Source organism: Podarcis muralis, chromosome 13, assembly GCF_964188315.1.
Source record: "Podarcis muralis chromosome 13, rPodMur119.hap1.1, whole genome shotgun sequence".
NCBI lineage: Eukaryota > Metazoa > Chordata > Lepidosauria > Squamata > Lacertidae > Podarcis > Podarcis muralis.
The window spans coordinates 24,441,793-24,456,686 of NC_135667.1; the positions used below are offsets into that span (position 1 = coordinate 24,441,793).

The 14,894-nt window shown below is 40.1% G+C and overlaps 1 pseudogene; it reads left to right on the forward strand.

The window, feature by feature from the left end:
- Positions 1-1,838: 1,838 nt before the first annotated feature.
- LOC114583080 (vomeronasal type-2 receptor 26-like) lies at positions 1,839-10,838 on the forward strand (annotated as a pseudogene).
- Positions 10,839-14,894: the final 4,056 nt, after the last annotated feature.

The following is a 14,894-nucleotide window of genomic DNA, read 5'->3' on the forward strand; positions in this document are numbered from 1 at the left end:
AGAGGGAAGCAGCTCAATGAAAGAACAATCTGTGAACACATGTAAATCATCATGTTCAATTTCTGGTATCTCTTTTTTAAAAAGAAACACAGGTGCTGAGCTGAAAAAAACCCCTCTTATAGCTCTCAGAGAGTCAAAGACAGCCACACTAGAAGGCCCTGTACAGATAAAAATTGCTGTCATCACCGCTTGAGGACAATGGGCTACTACTGAGAATGAGGTGGCATTTTTGTGTGTAGCTGTTTTAGGTTATAACTGATCATGCATTCCTTGGGTCATCTGAGTGTCCTCCATTTTCTTTTCACATTTGACATTTTATTGTGTAACAGTTCTTTTCTAAACTGTATTACTACTGAGAATGAGCATCATAATTACTGTATTTTTCGCTCTATAAGACGCACCAGACTACAAGACGCACCTAGCTTTTGGAGGAGGAAAACAAGACAAAAAATATTCTGAATCTCAGAAGCCAGAACAGCAAGAGGGATTGCTGCGCATTGAAAGCAGCAATCCCTCTTGCTGTTCTGGCTTCTGGGATAGTTGCGCAACCTGCATTCGCTCCATAAGACGCACACACATTTCCCCTTACTTTTTAGGAGGGAAAAAGTGAGTCTTATAGAGCAAAAAATATGGTACAAACTTGACAATGCCTTGGATGGGAGATTATCTACAATCATGTATAATGGTAACAAACTCACTGTGACAGCAGTACCAAATAAACCTGAGAGTGGTTGCAGTTCAGCTATGCTGCCTCTTCACAGGTGTAATCACATCCTGATAGGGAATGGTGATATAAACCATAAATTATAAGGCTGGAAATATGAAGTCATCATGAAAACCCTAATGTAATTCACATTGCCAGAAGAAATTTCTAAATTTCTAAGAAGCACCACAGTGTAGAACACAGTAAACAAGCCTAGGCCTGTATTGCGATCTCTACCCTAACCATACCCACCCCCTCAATGGCAGGAATGAGGCCCTCCCAATATTACTGGACTACAACTCCCATCATCCTTCACCATTGACCACGCTTTCTGGGGATTAAAGGAATGAGGGTCCAATAACATCTGCAGAGCTGCAAGTTTCCTATCCCTGCTTTATAAATCAATCCGCCGGAACTAATGCTACTGGATATAGTTTCTTTCACAATGTCACTAATTCCAAGTGTTGCAGCTGACTAAATGAACAAAAATTGTTAGATCACAGATAATAATAATAATAATAATAATAATAATAATAATAATAATAATAATTTATTTATTTATTTATTTATACCCCGCCCATCTGGCTCGGTTTCCCTAGCCACTCTGGGTGGTTTCCAACAAAGTATTCAAATACAGTGGTCTGTTAAACAATAAAAGCTCCCCTAAAGAAATATGTTTTCTTCAGTTCTTCTGTTCTCTATGAGTGGAATGCCTTGGGAACCTAATTGTGAACCCTGTAATTATCTAAAATTATGGCAATCCTCTTCCTTGCCAAAGATGACATGTATTTTCAGTGACTATTCTCATAAAAAGGAATCATGGTGAAAAGAGGTACAAAACACACCTGTGTTTTTCAGACTGCAGGGTGACAGGCTGGACAAGCAGTGCTGTTCAGAGTTTTATAGGATACAAAGTGTCACCATTGACCAGTAGAATATAGAGACATAGTGACTGTGTGTTTTAAATGGGGGAACACTGTATACTAAAGAATTAGATTGGAGCAGTGGATTTTGTTACAGAAGAAAAAGATTCATGCTTACAGTTGTAATGCTGATCTTGTTGGTGTGCCTACTGATTGTATGGTTGGTGTTTCTTCCCCTAACTGATTCCAAAGCACCTCCCTTTACTTGCAACATGAGAGATCCCCTCCGGATCCCACATGAGTATTATCAGCAAGGTGACCTCATCATTGGCAGTATATTTTCACAATTCTTCTCCTTTTTTGACACTATATCCTTCAAGCAACACCCCAATTTAATGTTTATTGAAGATGTCATGTAAGGAAATTATCATTTTACTCCCAAAATATTCGTGGTCACACTGTAATAATCGGATAGGTAGATAACAGAAAGACTGTGAATATCCAGGTTTGGTCATACTCAGATAAGAATTTCTGGAATCAATGCATTTGAGATACTTTAAATCCAGTGGTTCTACTGTGAGTATAAACAGTTGTTTAGGAGATCTACAGTCTACCAATTTCTTTGCCATTCACATTTCTCTATGGATTTCTAAATATCCACCTGACCTTCTTATCAGCTATACTCTGTTATATGTCATACACTGTTCTTTTTTGTTTGTTTTTCTTCCATGTATATTTCAAGAATATATGGAATGACAAAACATTACTTTTAGTTCTTTTCATTTCTGGAAATTTTGTTGTCTTTTATACGATCTGATTTTTAATATGAACATGGAGGCATAAATGTTGCTTTGACACAATTCGATTTTCACAAAAGGTTGGTTGAGGGAGATTGGATTAAATGACCCTCAAGGTACCTTCCGTCTCTACAATTCTTTGTGTCTAATTGTACTTCCTTCCACATCAGACAAACAAAGCATCTTGCAATATTTAAACATAATTAAAAGCAATTAAAAACACCCTGAATATTTTTGTTTAAATTCTTCATATTTTTGAAACTTTGATTCTAAAGCGGTATCTTTTACTGATGTGCATGCTAAATATCAGGTGCCCGTGTAAGAACAATGTAGACTTCAACAAAGCAGTTGATGTGATCTAGGATGTTGTTGTTGTCAGAATCATCCATAAATAGTAGGGTAATTCACAACATAAATATGAATGAGATATGATGCAATGTGCCATATGCTTTCATTACAGTGTAGTGACAAAATATTATCAGCATGTCCTAGCATTGGTGTTTGCGGTGAAGGAGATTAATGAGGATCCCAAGATCTTGCCAAATGTTACATTAGGATTTAATATCTATGACAGCTACTTTAATGAAAAGATGACCTACCAGACTACCATGAACCTTCTTTTTAAAGTGAAAGAAATGGTACCCAACTACAAGTGTGATACAAAGAAGAATCTGATAGCTGTCATTGGGGGACTTGACTCTGAAACCTCCCTTTGCATGGCTACCATCTTAAGCACCTATAAAATTCCTCAGGTATGTATGCGAGGCATGGAGAAGCTTGTGAGGGAAAATGAAGTGCAGCTGGTATATCTTGTTATTGTGGTATATCTTGCCTAATGATACCTGGGATACACAAGTGTAAAATAGGTTCTTTAAACTTAGCTCCAGTGCTCTTCTGGCGGTAACCTGAAAAAGAAAGGGGTAGACCCAAAGCAAGATAAATTAGAAAGGTTGATTTTATTATATTTTTGAATTATTTTTATTAATTTTCCAAATGATTACAAATCAAACGAAATTACTATAATTTGATACAATTTCTTAAAATCGGGTTTTCTGCTCCTGTTGCAAACATATATTGATTATTTCCTCCTGTAGCTGCATCATTTCTTATTTAGTGTCCAGTTGTCAACCTTTATTCGCCATTACATCATTCTTGCAGCTGACCACATTTTTCCTCCTTACAAACAGCACCTCTGTTACATCTTACAAATATAAAATCCATTTCATGTGTATAGTCCTTCATATACATTTACATTGTTGTTTCAGACTTGGTGTGCTGGGAAAATTAATTACTATCCTCCAAGTCCACTCTGGAGTACTTCCTCAAATACAGCCTCTCACTAGATCTATTTGGCAACCGTTCATTCTCTGCATTACTCCACCACACTCCTGGTCCAGTCCAAAGATAACTTTAAATAATGTTCATTCAATCTTGGTCAAGGGGGGGGGAGGGCATAATAAAACCTTGTTAAATTCCTTGTTGAGCATAAATCAAAAGCCTCCCCCCTCTTTTCCACGATAATACAGAATAACATAGCCATGGGTACACAAATCTCTTTCATTTTGCAGGGAAGGACAAGACAAGAGAAGACCATTTTAAAACCATAAGAAAGCACACAACACCTTGTCCTCCCTCTTCCTTTCCTGGTTGTTTTTAGGATTCTCAAGCTTCAAAGAAAACATTCAGATACCTTCAAAGAGCCAAGCCCAGTCCTTTCGGTAGCTGATTGATTGCAGCTCATTGGCATATGTTGGTCCAGGAGCACCTCTTGATTAACGCCAATATTCCAGATTAAGGAGGAACCAAGCACAAATCATACCAGAGATGGAGGCTCATTCATGGCAGGGACACACTCCCAGGTCACACCCATTCTGCCCTTCAAGTTGCCAGAAATGGGCTTGAGCGACACAGCGAGATGCAGTGAACCCAGACCCCACTGGGGAACATTGCCAGGATTTTTCCCTGATAAATCCTGACTTTCCCCTGCCAGAACTTCCCCGCTGCCCATGGAGAGAAGCGAGGAACAACCACCATTGACTTGTGACAAAGCTGGAAACCTAGAAAGGTTGATTTTAATCAAAGCAAGGTGACTACCAACCCTAAAATCCAAGCCAATACATTAGTGATATGAAGGCATAAAGAAAGCCTTTGGACCAACAATCAGGAAAACTGCAGTGCTGAAAAGCATATTGCAGCAAGCAGATGACGCAATGGGCACAGCACTATCAAGAACTATACTAGTAAGAAAACACGGTCTCTGATACAGCAATCAACAGTGTCCAGACTCTGCCTGTCTTGGAAGAACTGGATGCCCCTCCCTCCCTTTTTGAGCTGCAGAATGCCATCAACTCCCAGACATGTGGTAAAGCCCCAAGCAGGAAAGAATCCCATCAGAAGTGCTGGAAGTCCACTTCAATTTATCCCTCATGACACACTACCACCATCTCCTCTTGCAGTGTTGAGAGCAGTGGAGGATTCTGGGAAGGAACCATGCAGAAGATCCTGGGTGCAGACACCCTCAGCTAAGATGCTCAGTGCCAGCTATTCAGGGAGTTTGGCTACCAGGAGGCCGAGGAACCTTGATTGGCTTGCAGCTGACTGCACAGTCTCTGCTATCAGTGGCTGAAGCCAAAAAGGCACACCAAGGCCTGGATGCTGGACCTGGTGGTCCTAGAACAGTTTCTGGCCATCCTCCCCCAGAGATGGAGAGCTGGGTCAGGGAGTGCAGAGTGAAGATCAGCTCCCAGGCAGTGGCCCTGGTGGAAGGTCTCCTCCTGAGCCAGGAAGAGGACAGAAAGCAGGAAGAGGAGAAGCAGGTGTGAGAGAGAGAAAAACAGCAGAAAACGTGACCAAGAAAATCTTGAAATCCCTATCAAATTTGTACAATTCTCCCATAACCTTTGAATGCCCCGTTCCTAATGGCTCTTCCCCTTATTTATGCTGAAAATCATGTGGCGTTTAGTTTATTTTTTTAGTTGCTAGTGTTTTATCAATATTTTTTTTTATGCTGTGAACCACCCTGAGATCTAAGGTGACTGCCATGATTGAAACAGCTACCATGGAATCTCACTGCTGAGTATTGTGGGGAAAGCCTTTGTCAATGTAGTTCCCAATAGGCTGCAGTCACTCACTGACAGGGTCTATCCTGAATTACAGATGTGGCTTTAGAGCTCAGAAGTCAACAATCAACAGTGTCTTTCTCACTGTGTCATCATAAGGAGAGATGCTGAAATCTGAGACACCTCTTGTACATCAACTTGATAAACTTGATAAAGGCCTTTGAAGTTGTCAGCTGAACATACTGATAGGATTCCACCTAAGCATCACAAGATGATTGTGTCTTTCTATGAAAACCGGTGCGGCATTGTCCAGTATGGCTGCTCATCCTAAGATGCCTTCCCTATAAAGAGTGGTGTGAAATAAGGCTGTGTTCTGGCATATGCTTTCAGTTTGGCTAAAGATGTGAACTTTCATTCAAGGAGCGAAAGAGGTCTGTTCAATGTGACATGTCTCTGCACAAAGACAAAAGACTGACATATGCTGATGTATGAGGGAATTTCTACATTATACCCTCACAGAAAGCACACTACATTTCTGATATGTTTTCAGCAATAGATTCTTATTATATTATATTTTATTATCCCTTTTCTTTCTTCTTTTCTTTTCTTGTAGGTCTCTTATTTCTTATTTGGTCCATCTCAAAGTATGAAAACCCAGTTCCCTTTCATCTACCGTGTGGTTCCTAATGAAGAGAATCAGTACCATTTGATTATCCAATTACTTCTGCATTTCCAGTGGACATGGGTTGGGATTGTTACATCGGGCAATGATAAAGGAGAGAATTTTGTGCAGACCTTGGTTCCAAAGCTTTCCCAGAATGGCATCTGTTTGGCTTTCACTGACAGAATGCCATCCCTGACAGACTTTTCCAACTTGCTTAATGAGTACCAGACAACAGGGGACATGGCCTGCTTTCTTAAAAAGCAAGCAGCAAAAGCAGTTATTGTATTTGCAGAAACTTTGTCTGTATTTCGTTTTATATTCTTGCTGTATCAAATACAAACAGCAAATATGGTAGAGACATCTCTAGGGAGAGTATGGATCTTGACAGCTCAATGGGACTTTCCAGCACTACAGTTTAACAGAAACTGGAGTATAGAAGTCTTTCGGGGAGCCTTGTCTGTTGCTGTTCATACCAATCAGATAGAGAAATTTCAACATTTCCTTCAGCCTTTAAATCCTTACTCACTCAGTGGAGACAGTTTTATCAAGGACTTCTGGCAGCAGGCCTTTGATTGCTTACTTTCAGATTCCCAGGAGTCTGTAGAGAGCAATGGAACTTGCACCAGTCAGGAAAAGCTGGAGAGCCTTCCAGGACCATTTTTTGAAATGAGCATGACTCCCCAAAGCTACAGTATATACAACGCTGCCTACGTGTTAGCCCATGCTTTACATGCAATGTATGCATTGAATCTGAAGCACAAAGCAGTGGCAGCACTTCCAAACTCACAACCATGGCAGGTAATTTTTAATTAACTAAAGGATTTTGATAGTCATGAGTAAATGTGTAATACCAGGGCCGGCCGGCCTGCCCATAAAGCGGACTGAAGCAGCTCCCTCAGGTGGTGGAATCCGATGGGGCAGTGACTGCAGTAATCTAGGCTTTGGTGATGGTGGTGGAGCAGCACATTCTCATTTTGTTCATTTGCTGAAATAATATCAGCTGGAGCTGCACCATCACCACCATCTTCATGACCACCACCATATTCATTTTTTTCATTTCTGGAAATTGGATACACTGGCCATGCACCATTATCATCACCACCATCAACCATTAAAAGCTTATTTAAACAGGGCTTCCTTCAGAAGTGAATGGAGCAAGGCAAAATGAAGCAGATGCCCGCATTTCCTGAGTCAAATTGAGGCGTCTCTAAATCAGCTACATTACAAAGCACTGAGTCAGTGTCTGAACTGAATCTTCTCATTGGCATATACTTTAAATTGTAATTATTGCCTTTATATTGCTTTTAAATAGTCTTGTAGAGCCTGGTGGATGGAAAGGTGGAATATAGTTATCATCAAAACAAACCAACAAAGAATGGTGGAGTAAAAAATTTCTTGTCTTTTCTCTATTTTTCTTCTTCTTAAAAACTGATTTTACATCTTCAAATTTAGCTTCATCACTTCTTGAGGACAATCTTTTTTAATAACAGCATTGGCGACCAGGTGTCGCTGAATGAGAAAGGTGAATTAGAAAGTGGATTTGATATTATAAACTGGATTACTTTCCCAAATCGATCTTTCATGAAGGTGAAAGTAGGGAGGATGGATCCATGGGGAGGCAGACAGATCACCATTAATGAGAAGATCATCACATGGCACAAAGTGTTTAAGCAGGTAGGGCCTGAATTTTGGTTTCAGATAAAAAATATCAATGGATATTCTAGTAGGTATCCCCAAGGTATTTATTCATCTCTTTATTTGCCAGATTTACATCCAGTCATTTAGGGTTTTAAGATTCTTTACAAATATATCTGAAAATAGTATCTCATACATACACATGAAAAATTTCCAGTGTAGAACACATTGCCACCCTCACTTTCACCTAATCGATTTCTAGCTACCTTTTAAAATTTTAGGTAGATCTCTGTGGAGTGTACATAGCACCAGCAGTCCACACTGAGCACAGCAACAGTTGTGAACTATTGGTATGTAATAGAGTATTATTTTGCAAAATATTATGTCGTTTTTCTGAAATTATGTAGGACCTGGAATCAAGGAAGTTTGGGGCTGCCTGTCCTAGGGATCATTCTTCCCATATGAGAAGATGATTTGTGTCCAACTGTATATGATGTTAATGGATTGAATGCAATTAAGATACCTATTTTTAAAATTGTAGTAGAGGTAATATGTGCTCTGAGGAGCCATGTGGCAGGGGGATGAGTGCAGAAAGAGAGTCTGTATCAGTCCAGAGCACCACTGTCTGTTTGTTGTGTGCTGTTTTTGATTAATCTGCAGTGTTAAACAGCTGCATTAAAACTGCATTAAAAAGCTTGAGAAAATGCATTTATTCTTTAAAATAAAAAATTGAAATATATTTTCTTTAAGACAGTCATTTATAACTTATTTTTTAAAGATGAGAACAGCCTTGAAATAGTTACGAAGTGTCAAAGCTAGAGATAACTAAAGTGGAAATATGTGGAATAGTTCATGTTTAATTTGTCCCTTGTCATATTATGCACTAGAGTTCTGTCGGGCATCAATGGAGCCATCATAAGAACTGTGATTATTTGTGCATTGTGCATTGTAGGAGCAGTTATCTTGACCCAGAAAGGCTGAACTTGTGTTACATCCAACCCACCCCCAACCTCTGATGCCATGACTTTCCATGTGACTGATCCCTTGAAATCAGTATACACAACAGTTGTGCACCAGCTAAAAGATCTTCTATCTGTGTTTTGCAGATACAGCCTGTTCTCCATGGAAGAGAAATATTGCTTCACTGAATCAAATATGGGAAGGGTGGTGATGGTCAAAAGAGGTTATTGATCCCCATTATAGTAGAGGTTATTGATCCCCATTAAAGTGTTGGGTGGCGAAAATGTCATGGCCCAGTTAAAACCCTGTAATTCTAAGAACCATTGATACAACTTGTTTTCTGACTACCTCATGGAGTTTTGGGAATATAGCCTCTTTGTGCTGGAATAAATCTCTCCCTGCAAAAGAGCCATAACAAATTGGTAACACAACTGTTTTGCATACATGCAGAAGACAATATTGAGCTAATTGGATCAAAGTAGAGGGCAGTTTCCTATGCTTCATTCCTATGTTTCTGCTGCAAGGACATAACGGTGGCGGTAAAACCAAATGTAAAATATACCCATGCAGGAAAAATGCAGCACTTGCTTAAGAGGGTGGCAACGTTTGGCACCCTAGTACCAGAATGAATCAGATCAACAGAGAGTTCATGATCCAAATCAAGAGACCTTTAATTTGGGCATGAGGAAATCTTATTCAAAACACCCCTACTCGCCATAAATTTTGGTAAACAGAGATCCAATTGATGCACCCCATTAGATGTATTAGCCATTTCTTTTCTTGCATTTCTGAATAGATACCACCTTCTTCTGTGTGTAATAACATGTGTCATCCAGGCTTTGTGAGAAAAAAGAAGGAGGGGGAGCCATTCTGTTGCTACGATTGTGACGCATGTGCAGAAGGGAAGATTTCTAACCCAAAAGGCAAGTATCAACCATGTTGTTATATGTGCATCATTTCCTCTTGACCTCCATGGCTCAGTTAGGTTTGTGTGGACTTGGATAATTGAGTTTGCAATGTTAAACTTTGTATATGTTTATTGTAATTTTATAACCTTAATACCACATACGCATGTGGAATGCTCTTTCTGCATAATTGTGAAGATTGTGCTTCCAGAATTCCTTCTCATTCAGATATTTACCTATGTGCTAGTTTCATTGAATTGATTTGTGATTGTATGTTTTGTCCCCAGAGATGGACAAATGTATAAACTGCCCAGAAGATCAGTATCCAAATGAAGAGCAAGATGGATGTCTCCCCAAGATGTTACACTTTCTGTCTTACAATGAAAAGTTGAGCATCACTTTGGCTTTCATGGCATTTTCATTTTCTGTGATCACAGCTTTGATGCTATCAATATTCATTAAATACCAGAAAACTCCCATTGTCAAAGCCAACAATCGTGGCCTCACGTTTACTCTGCTCATCGCCCTCTTGCTTTGCTTCCTCTGCTCCTTGCTGTTCTTTGGAAGACCTCAGACAGTGACCTGCCTCCTTAGGCAAACTGCTTTTGGCATCATCTTCACCGTGGCTGTTTCTTCCGTGTTGGCAAAAACCATCACAGTAATTTTGGCATTCATGGCTACAAGGCCAGGATCCAGGATGAGGAACTGGGTGGGGAAAAGACTGGCAGCTTCTATTGTTTTCTCCTGCACCGTCATTCAAGGAGCTCTTTGTACTGTCTGGCTCCTGACAGCTCCGCCATTCCCACATTTGGACATGGACACTTTGGCTAAAGAAATTGTGGTTGAATGTAATGAAGGGTCTGTCCCTATGTTTTATTCTGTTCTTGGGTACCTGGGATTTCTGGCTCTTGTCAGCTTTGTGGTAGCTTTTCTTGCTAGGGAATTGCCGAACACTTTTAATGAAGCCAAGTTCATCACTTTCAGCATGTTGGTGTTTTGCAGTGTGTGGGTCTCTTTTGTGCCAACTTACCTGAGCGCAAAGGGAAAATACATGGTGGCTGTGGAGATCTTCTCTATCTTAGCCTCTAGTGCTGGATTGTTGGGCTGTATCTTTGCTCCTAAATGCTATATAATTTTACTGAGGCCTGAGCTGAACAGCAAGGAGCACTTAACACGGAGAAATAAGTAGCAGTTAGAATCCAGTGTTCTTTCTTTGAAATATGAGGTGCCTGGTGGACATAAAGTAGCCTAAGTCACTTGTCTTCATTTGTCAGGAAACCTAAGTGGTTAGACGTGGGCTTCATGCACAAAATTACTTCTTTATTATGCAAATTACACCCTCCCCCCCAGTGCCCACAAAATGTCCCAAAGGAAGATAATGACCCCAAAGGCAGAGTATAGCACTGTTCACAGAATGCAGCTGCTCTGATGTCAGAAAGAGTGTGGGGTTTTATTGGTTTTTTAATATTTCTTCAAATATTCTTATTATAGTTATCTAAGGAGCTCAAGGCAGTATACAGACTTGTTCTCCTCTCCATCTTATCATCACAACTACCCTTTGGGATAGTTCAGGCAGAGAGTGAGAGTAGCACAAGATTCATGGCTGAGTGGGGAATGAAACTCTGATTTCCTATGTCCTAGTGCATCATTCTAGGCACTATGGCACACGGGTTAACAAAATAAGTGATAAAATTTCCCATAAATATTCATCATCCTGCATATAATTGTGTAGGCTGTTGCATTAGTCTGCATACTGTGGAGCTGACATTGTATGGTTGTTTCTTCCATTGTCAAATGTGTGATTGGTTATTTGTAAATTACAAATATATAATATACTTTAAATAAATAACAGAAAGGAAGGTAAATAGGATTTGAGCTGTCTGATTGATTGTAGGCAACAATGTGTTTAGAATGCAGCTGGATTATTTCATATGTCCCCAGTGTATCTTAGATATATAAATACTCTTTTTAAATTAAATTTTATTTTCAGTTTTCCATTTAACAGCAATTATCTTCCTTTCCATTCTTATCTCTCATTTTGACTCACCTCTCCCACTCCTTCTTGGGTAATTATACTGCAACTCCTGCTTTACATCTTTATTCTTATTATTCTGTCTACTTCCCTACCCCTGGAAAAGTCACATTACAACTGCTTGGTTTTATATCAATCTGCTAATGTATTTAATTTATTTTTAAAAATAATTTAAATAACCCCCCCTTTTTTTTAACTAAATGTCTTTCTTCTTGATTTCTTATTCTTCTCATAAGTTTTGCCATTTCTGAGCACTCCATTAATTCTGCAAGCCACTTGTTTGGGATAGTATCTTCCTTCCATCTCTGCGCATAAATCATCCTGGCAGCTGTGGTTTCATACATGAAGTTTCTTCTGGTCTTTTGATATGTTCTGTCCAATAAATACTTAATCTGGATGAAGTATGCATGGAAGAATGAATTGAGGGGATTCTCATGAAATTTGCAGATTACAACCGGGGGGGGGGGGGGGGAGTAGCAAATACCCCCAAGATACAATCAGGATTCAAGATGATATTGACAGACTGGAAAAATGGGCCATAACTCAGAAAATGAATTTCAATAGGGGCCAAAGTAAATCAGTACATTTTGACAGGAACAATCAGATTCACAATACTAGACTGCATTAACAGAAATATAGTGCCCTGATCAGGGGAAGTATAACTCTATTCTACCTTGGTCAGACCACACCTGGAGTACTATGTCCAGTTTTGAGTGCCACAATTTAAGAAGGACATTGACAAGCTGGAATGTGTGCAGAGGAGGGTGACCAAGATGATTAAGGGTCTGAAAACCAAGCTTTGTACGCAGTTCAAGAGTGGAGAAGAAAGTAATGTCATCCTTTTAAAGCAGAGTGAGTCAACAGTAACTAGCAAAGGACATGTTACAGATAGGTAGCCGTGTTGGTCTGCCATAGTCAAAACAAAAAAAATTCCTTCCAGTAGCACCTTAAAGACCAACTAAGTTAGTTCTTGGTATGAGCTTTCGTGTGCATGCACACTTCTTCAGATACACACTGAAGAAGTATCTGAAGAAGTGTGCATGCACACGAAAGCTCATACCAAGAACTTAGTTGGTCTTTAAGGTGCTACTGGAAGGAATTTTTTTTGTTTTAGCAAAGGACATATCATTCTTTCCTGCATAGGGTTGTAGCTGCCGCCATTGTGCAGCGGTTTGAACATTTGCAAAGCGCCCTTGCAAGTAACTATGGAGCCCACAGAATGTCTCACAGAAGTAGCGAGTTACTTAGCAGGTTCCCTTGTCTGGTATGAATATCAGAGCTGATCCTCAGGAGGTGATTGTTGGGGGCCCTCATCCACTACAAAAGTGAGGGAGGGAGGGAGGGAGGGAAGAAAAAGAAAGAAAGAAAGAAAGAAAGAAAGAAAGAAAGAAAGAAAGAAAGAGAAAGAAAGAAAGAAAGAAAGAAAGAAAGAAAGAAAGAAAGAAAGAAAGAAAGAAAGAAAGAAAGCTCCTGGCATCACTTGGCTCCTAGCCTCACTCGGCTGCGGCTGCCTCCTCATACCTCACAGTCAAGTCTTGTTTTGTGGGAGATTGCAGACAAATTCAACAAAAGCATATTCTTGACAGTTAGTAAGCTTAGGGTAAAACAGCCAAACAGCTGTATTGCTAGAAAGACAGGCTGAGACCATAGGAATGTAACTGGTGGAGAGCTCTGTGTGATGTCATTTCATCTGTTTTCAGTGGTGGGAAGAAATGAGAAATAAAAGCCCTTTTCCTTCCTGATGCGTTCTCATGCTATCTCTCTCTCTCTCTCTCTCTCTCTCTCTCTCTCTCTCTCTCTCTCTCTCTTGTGCTGGTTATGCTGTAAACATAAGTATTTTACCTGCATAGTTTTCCTGCTGCCTTTACTGTGATCCAGCGCAAGACTACTGAGTAAGTAAACACAATTTTAAAGCTTACCTTATAAATTGCTGCCCAATACTTTGTTATGTGGGGTAATGTAGAGGAAGCCAGCCTATTTCATAAGCTGGAGTTGCTCAAAAGGGAAGGCTTTGCAACCTACTTTTTCAAAGCTTCTATTTTTCCTGCCAAATGATGTTATTCTAAAACTGTTGGAGACTGGAGGGATAAACTGTTATTACCAGTAATACATCCTCTCCTTCCTACTAAAATTCATCTCATATGTTTCTGCCCTGGTAGTAGCTGGAGTCCCTGCCCCACCCCACCCACTCTCCCCATTACCCTTCTCGTCACATGCCGTTGGTGAAGCGCCATGTTGGCTACCATAGTGCTGGTGCAGGCAAATAGGTTGCAGATCCAGCTTCCAAGGAGCGTACCTCCCCATCCTTCCCATCAGCTGGGAGGAATGGCATAGCTGCATGGCAAGTGTGAAGTGGCATGCCACCCAGCTACTGGAGGCTGCCACCCTGAGGCCACCACCTCACCTTGCCTCATGGGCAGGCAAGTCCTGTTCTAAAGGAACAGAGAGAAGCAGCTCAATGGGAGATCAATCTGTGAACCGTAAATTATAAGGCTGGAAATATGAAGTCATAATGAAAGCCCTAATGTAATTCACATTGGCAGAAGAAATCTCTGAATTTATATTAGAAGCACCGCAATGTAGATCACAATAAACAAAGCTTGGCCTGGAAGAAAAAAATAGAATTATGATCTCTACCCTAATCATGCCCACCACCTCAATGGCAGGGATGAGGAACCTGTGGCCCTCCCAATATTACGGGACTACAACTCCCATCATCCTTCACCATTGACCACACTTTCTGGGGATAATAGGAATGAGGGTTCAATAATATCTGAAGAGCTACAAGTTTCTTATTCCTGCTTTATAATTTAATCCCCAGAACTAATGCTTCTGGATATAGTTTCTTTTACAATGTCACACTAAGTCCAAGTGTTGCAGCTGACTCAGTGAATGAAAAATTTGAGATCACAGCTAATAAATATGTTTTCTTCAGTTGTTCTGTTCCCTATGAGCAGAGTGCCTTGGGGACTTAATTGTGAACCCTGCAATTATCGAAAATCATGGCAATCCTCTTCCTTGCGAAAGATGCCATGTATTTTCAGTGACTACCCTCAAAAAAAGCAATCATGAAGGAGGGTTACAAAACGTGCCCGTGTTTTTCAGACTGCAGGGTGGCAGACTGGACAAGCAGTGCTGCTGGGAGTTATATCGGATGCAAAGAGTCACCATTGACTAGTAGAATGTAGAGACATTATGACTGTGTGTTTTAAATGGGGGGACATTGAATACTAAAGAATTAGGTTGGAGCAGTGGAATTTGTTACAGAAGAAAACG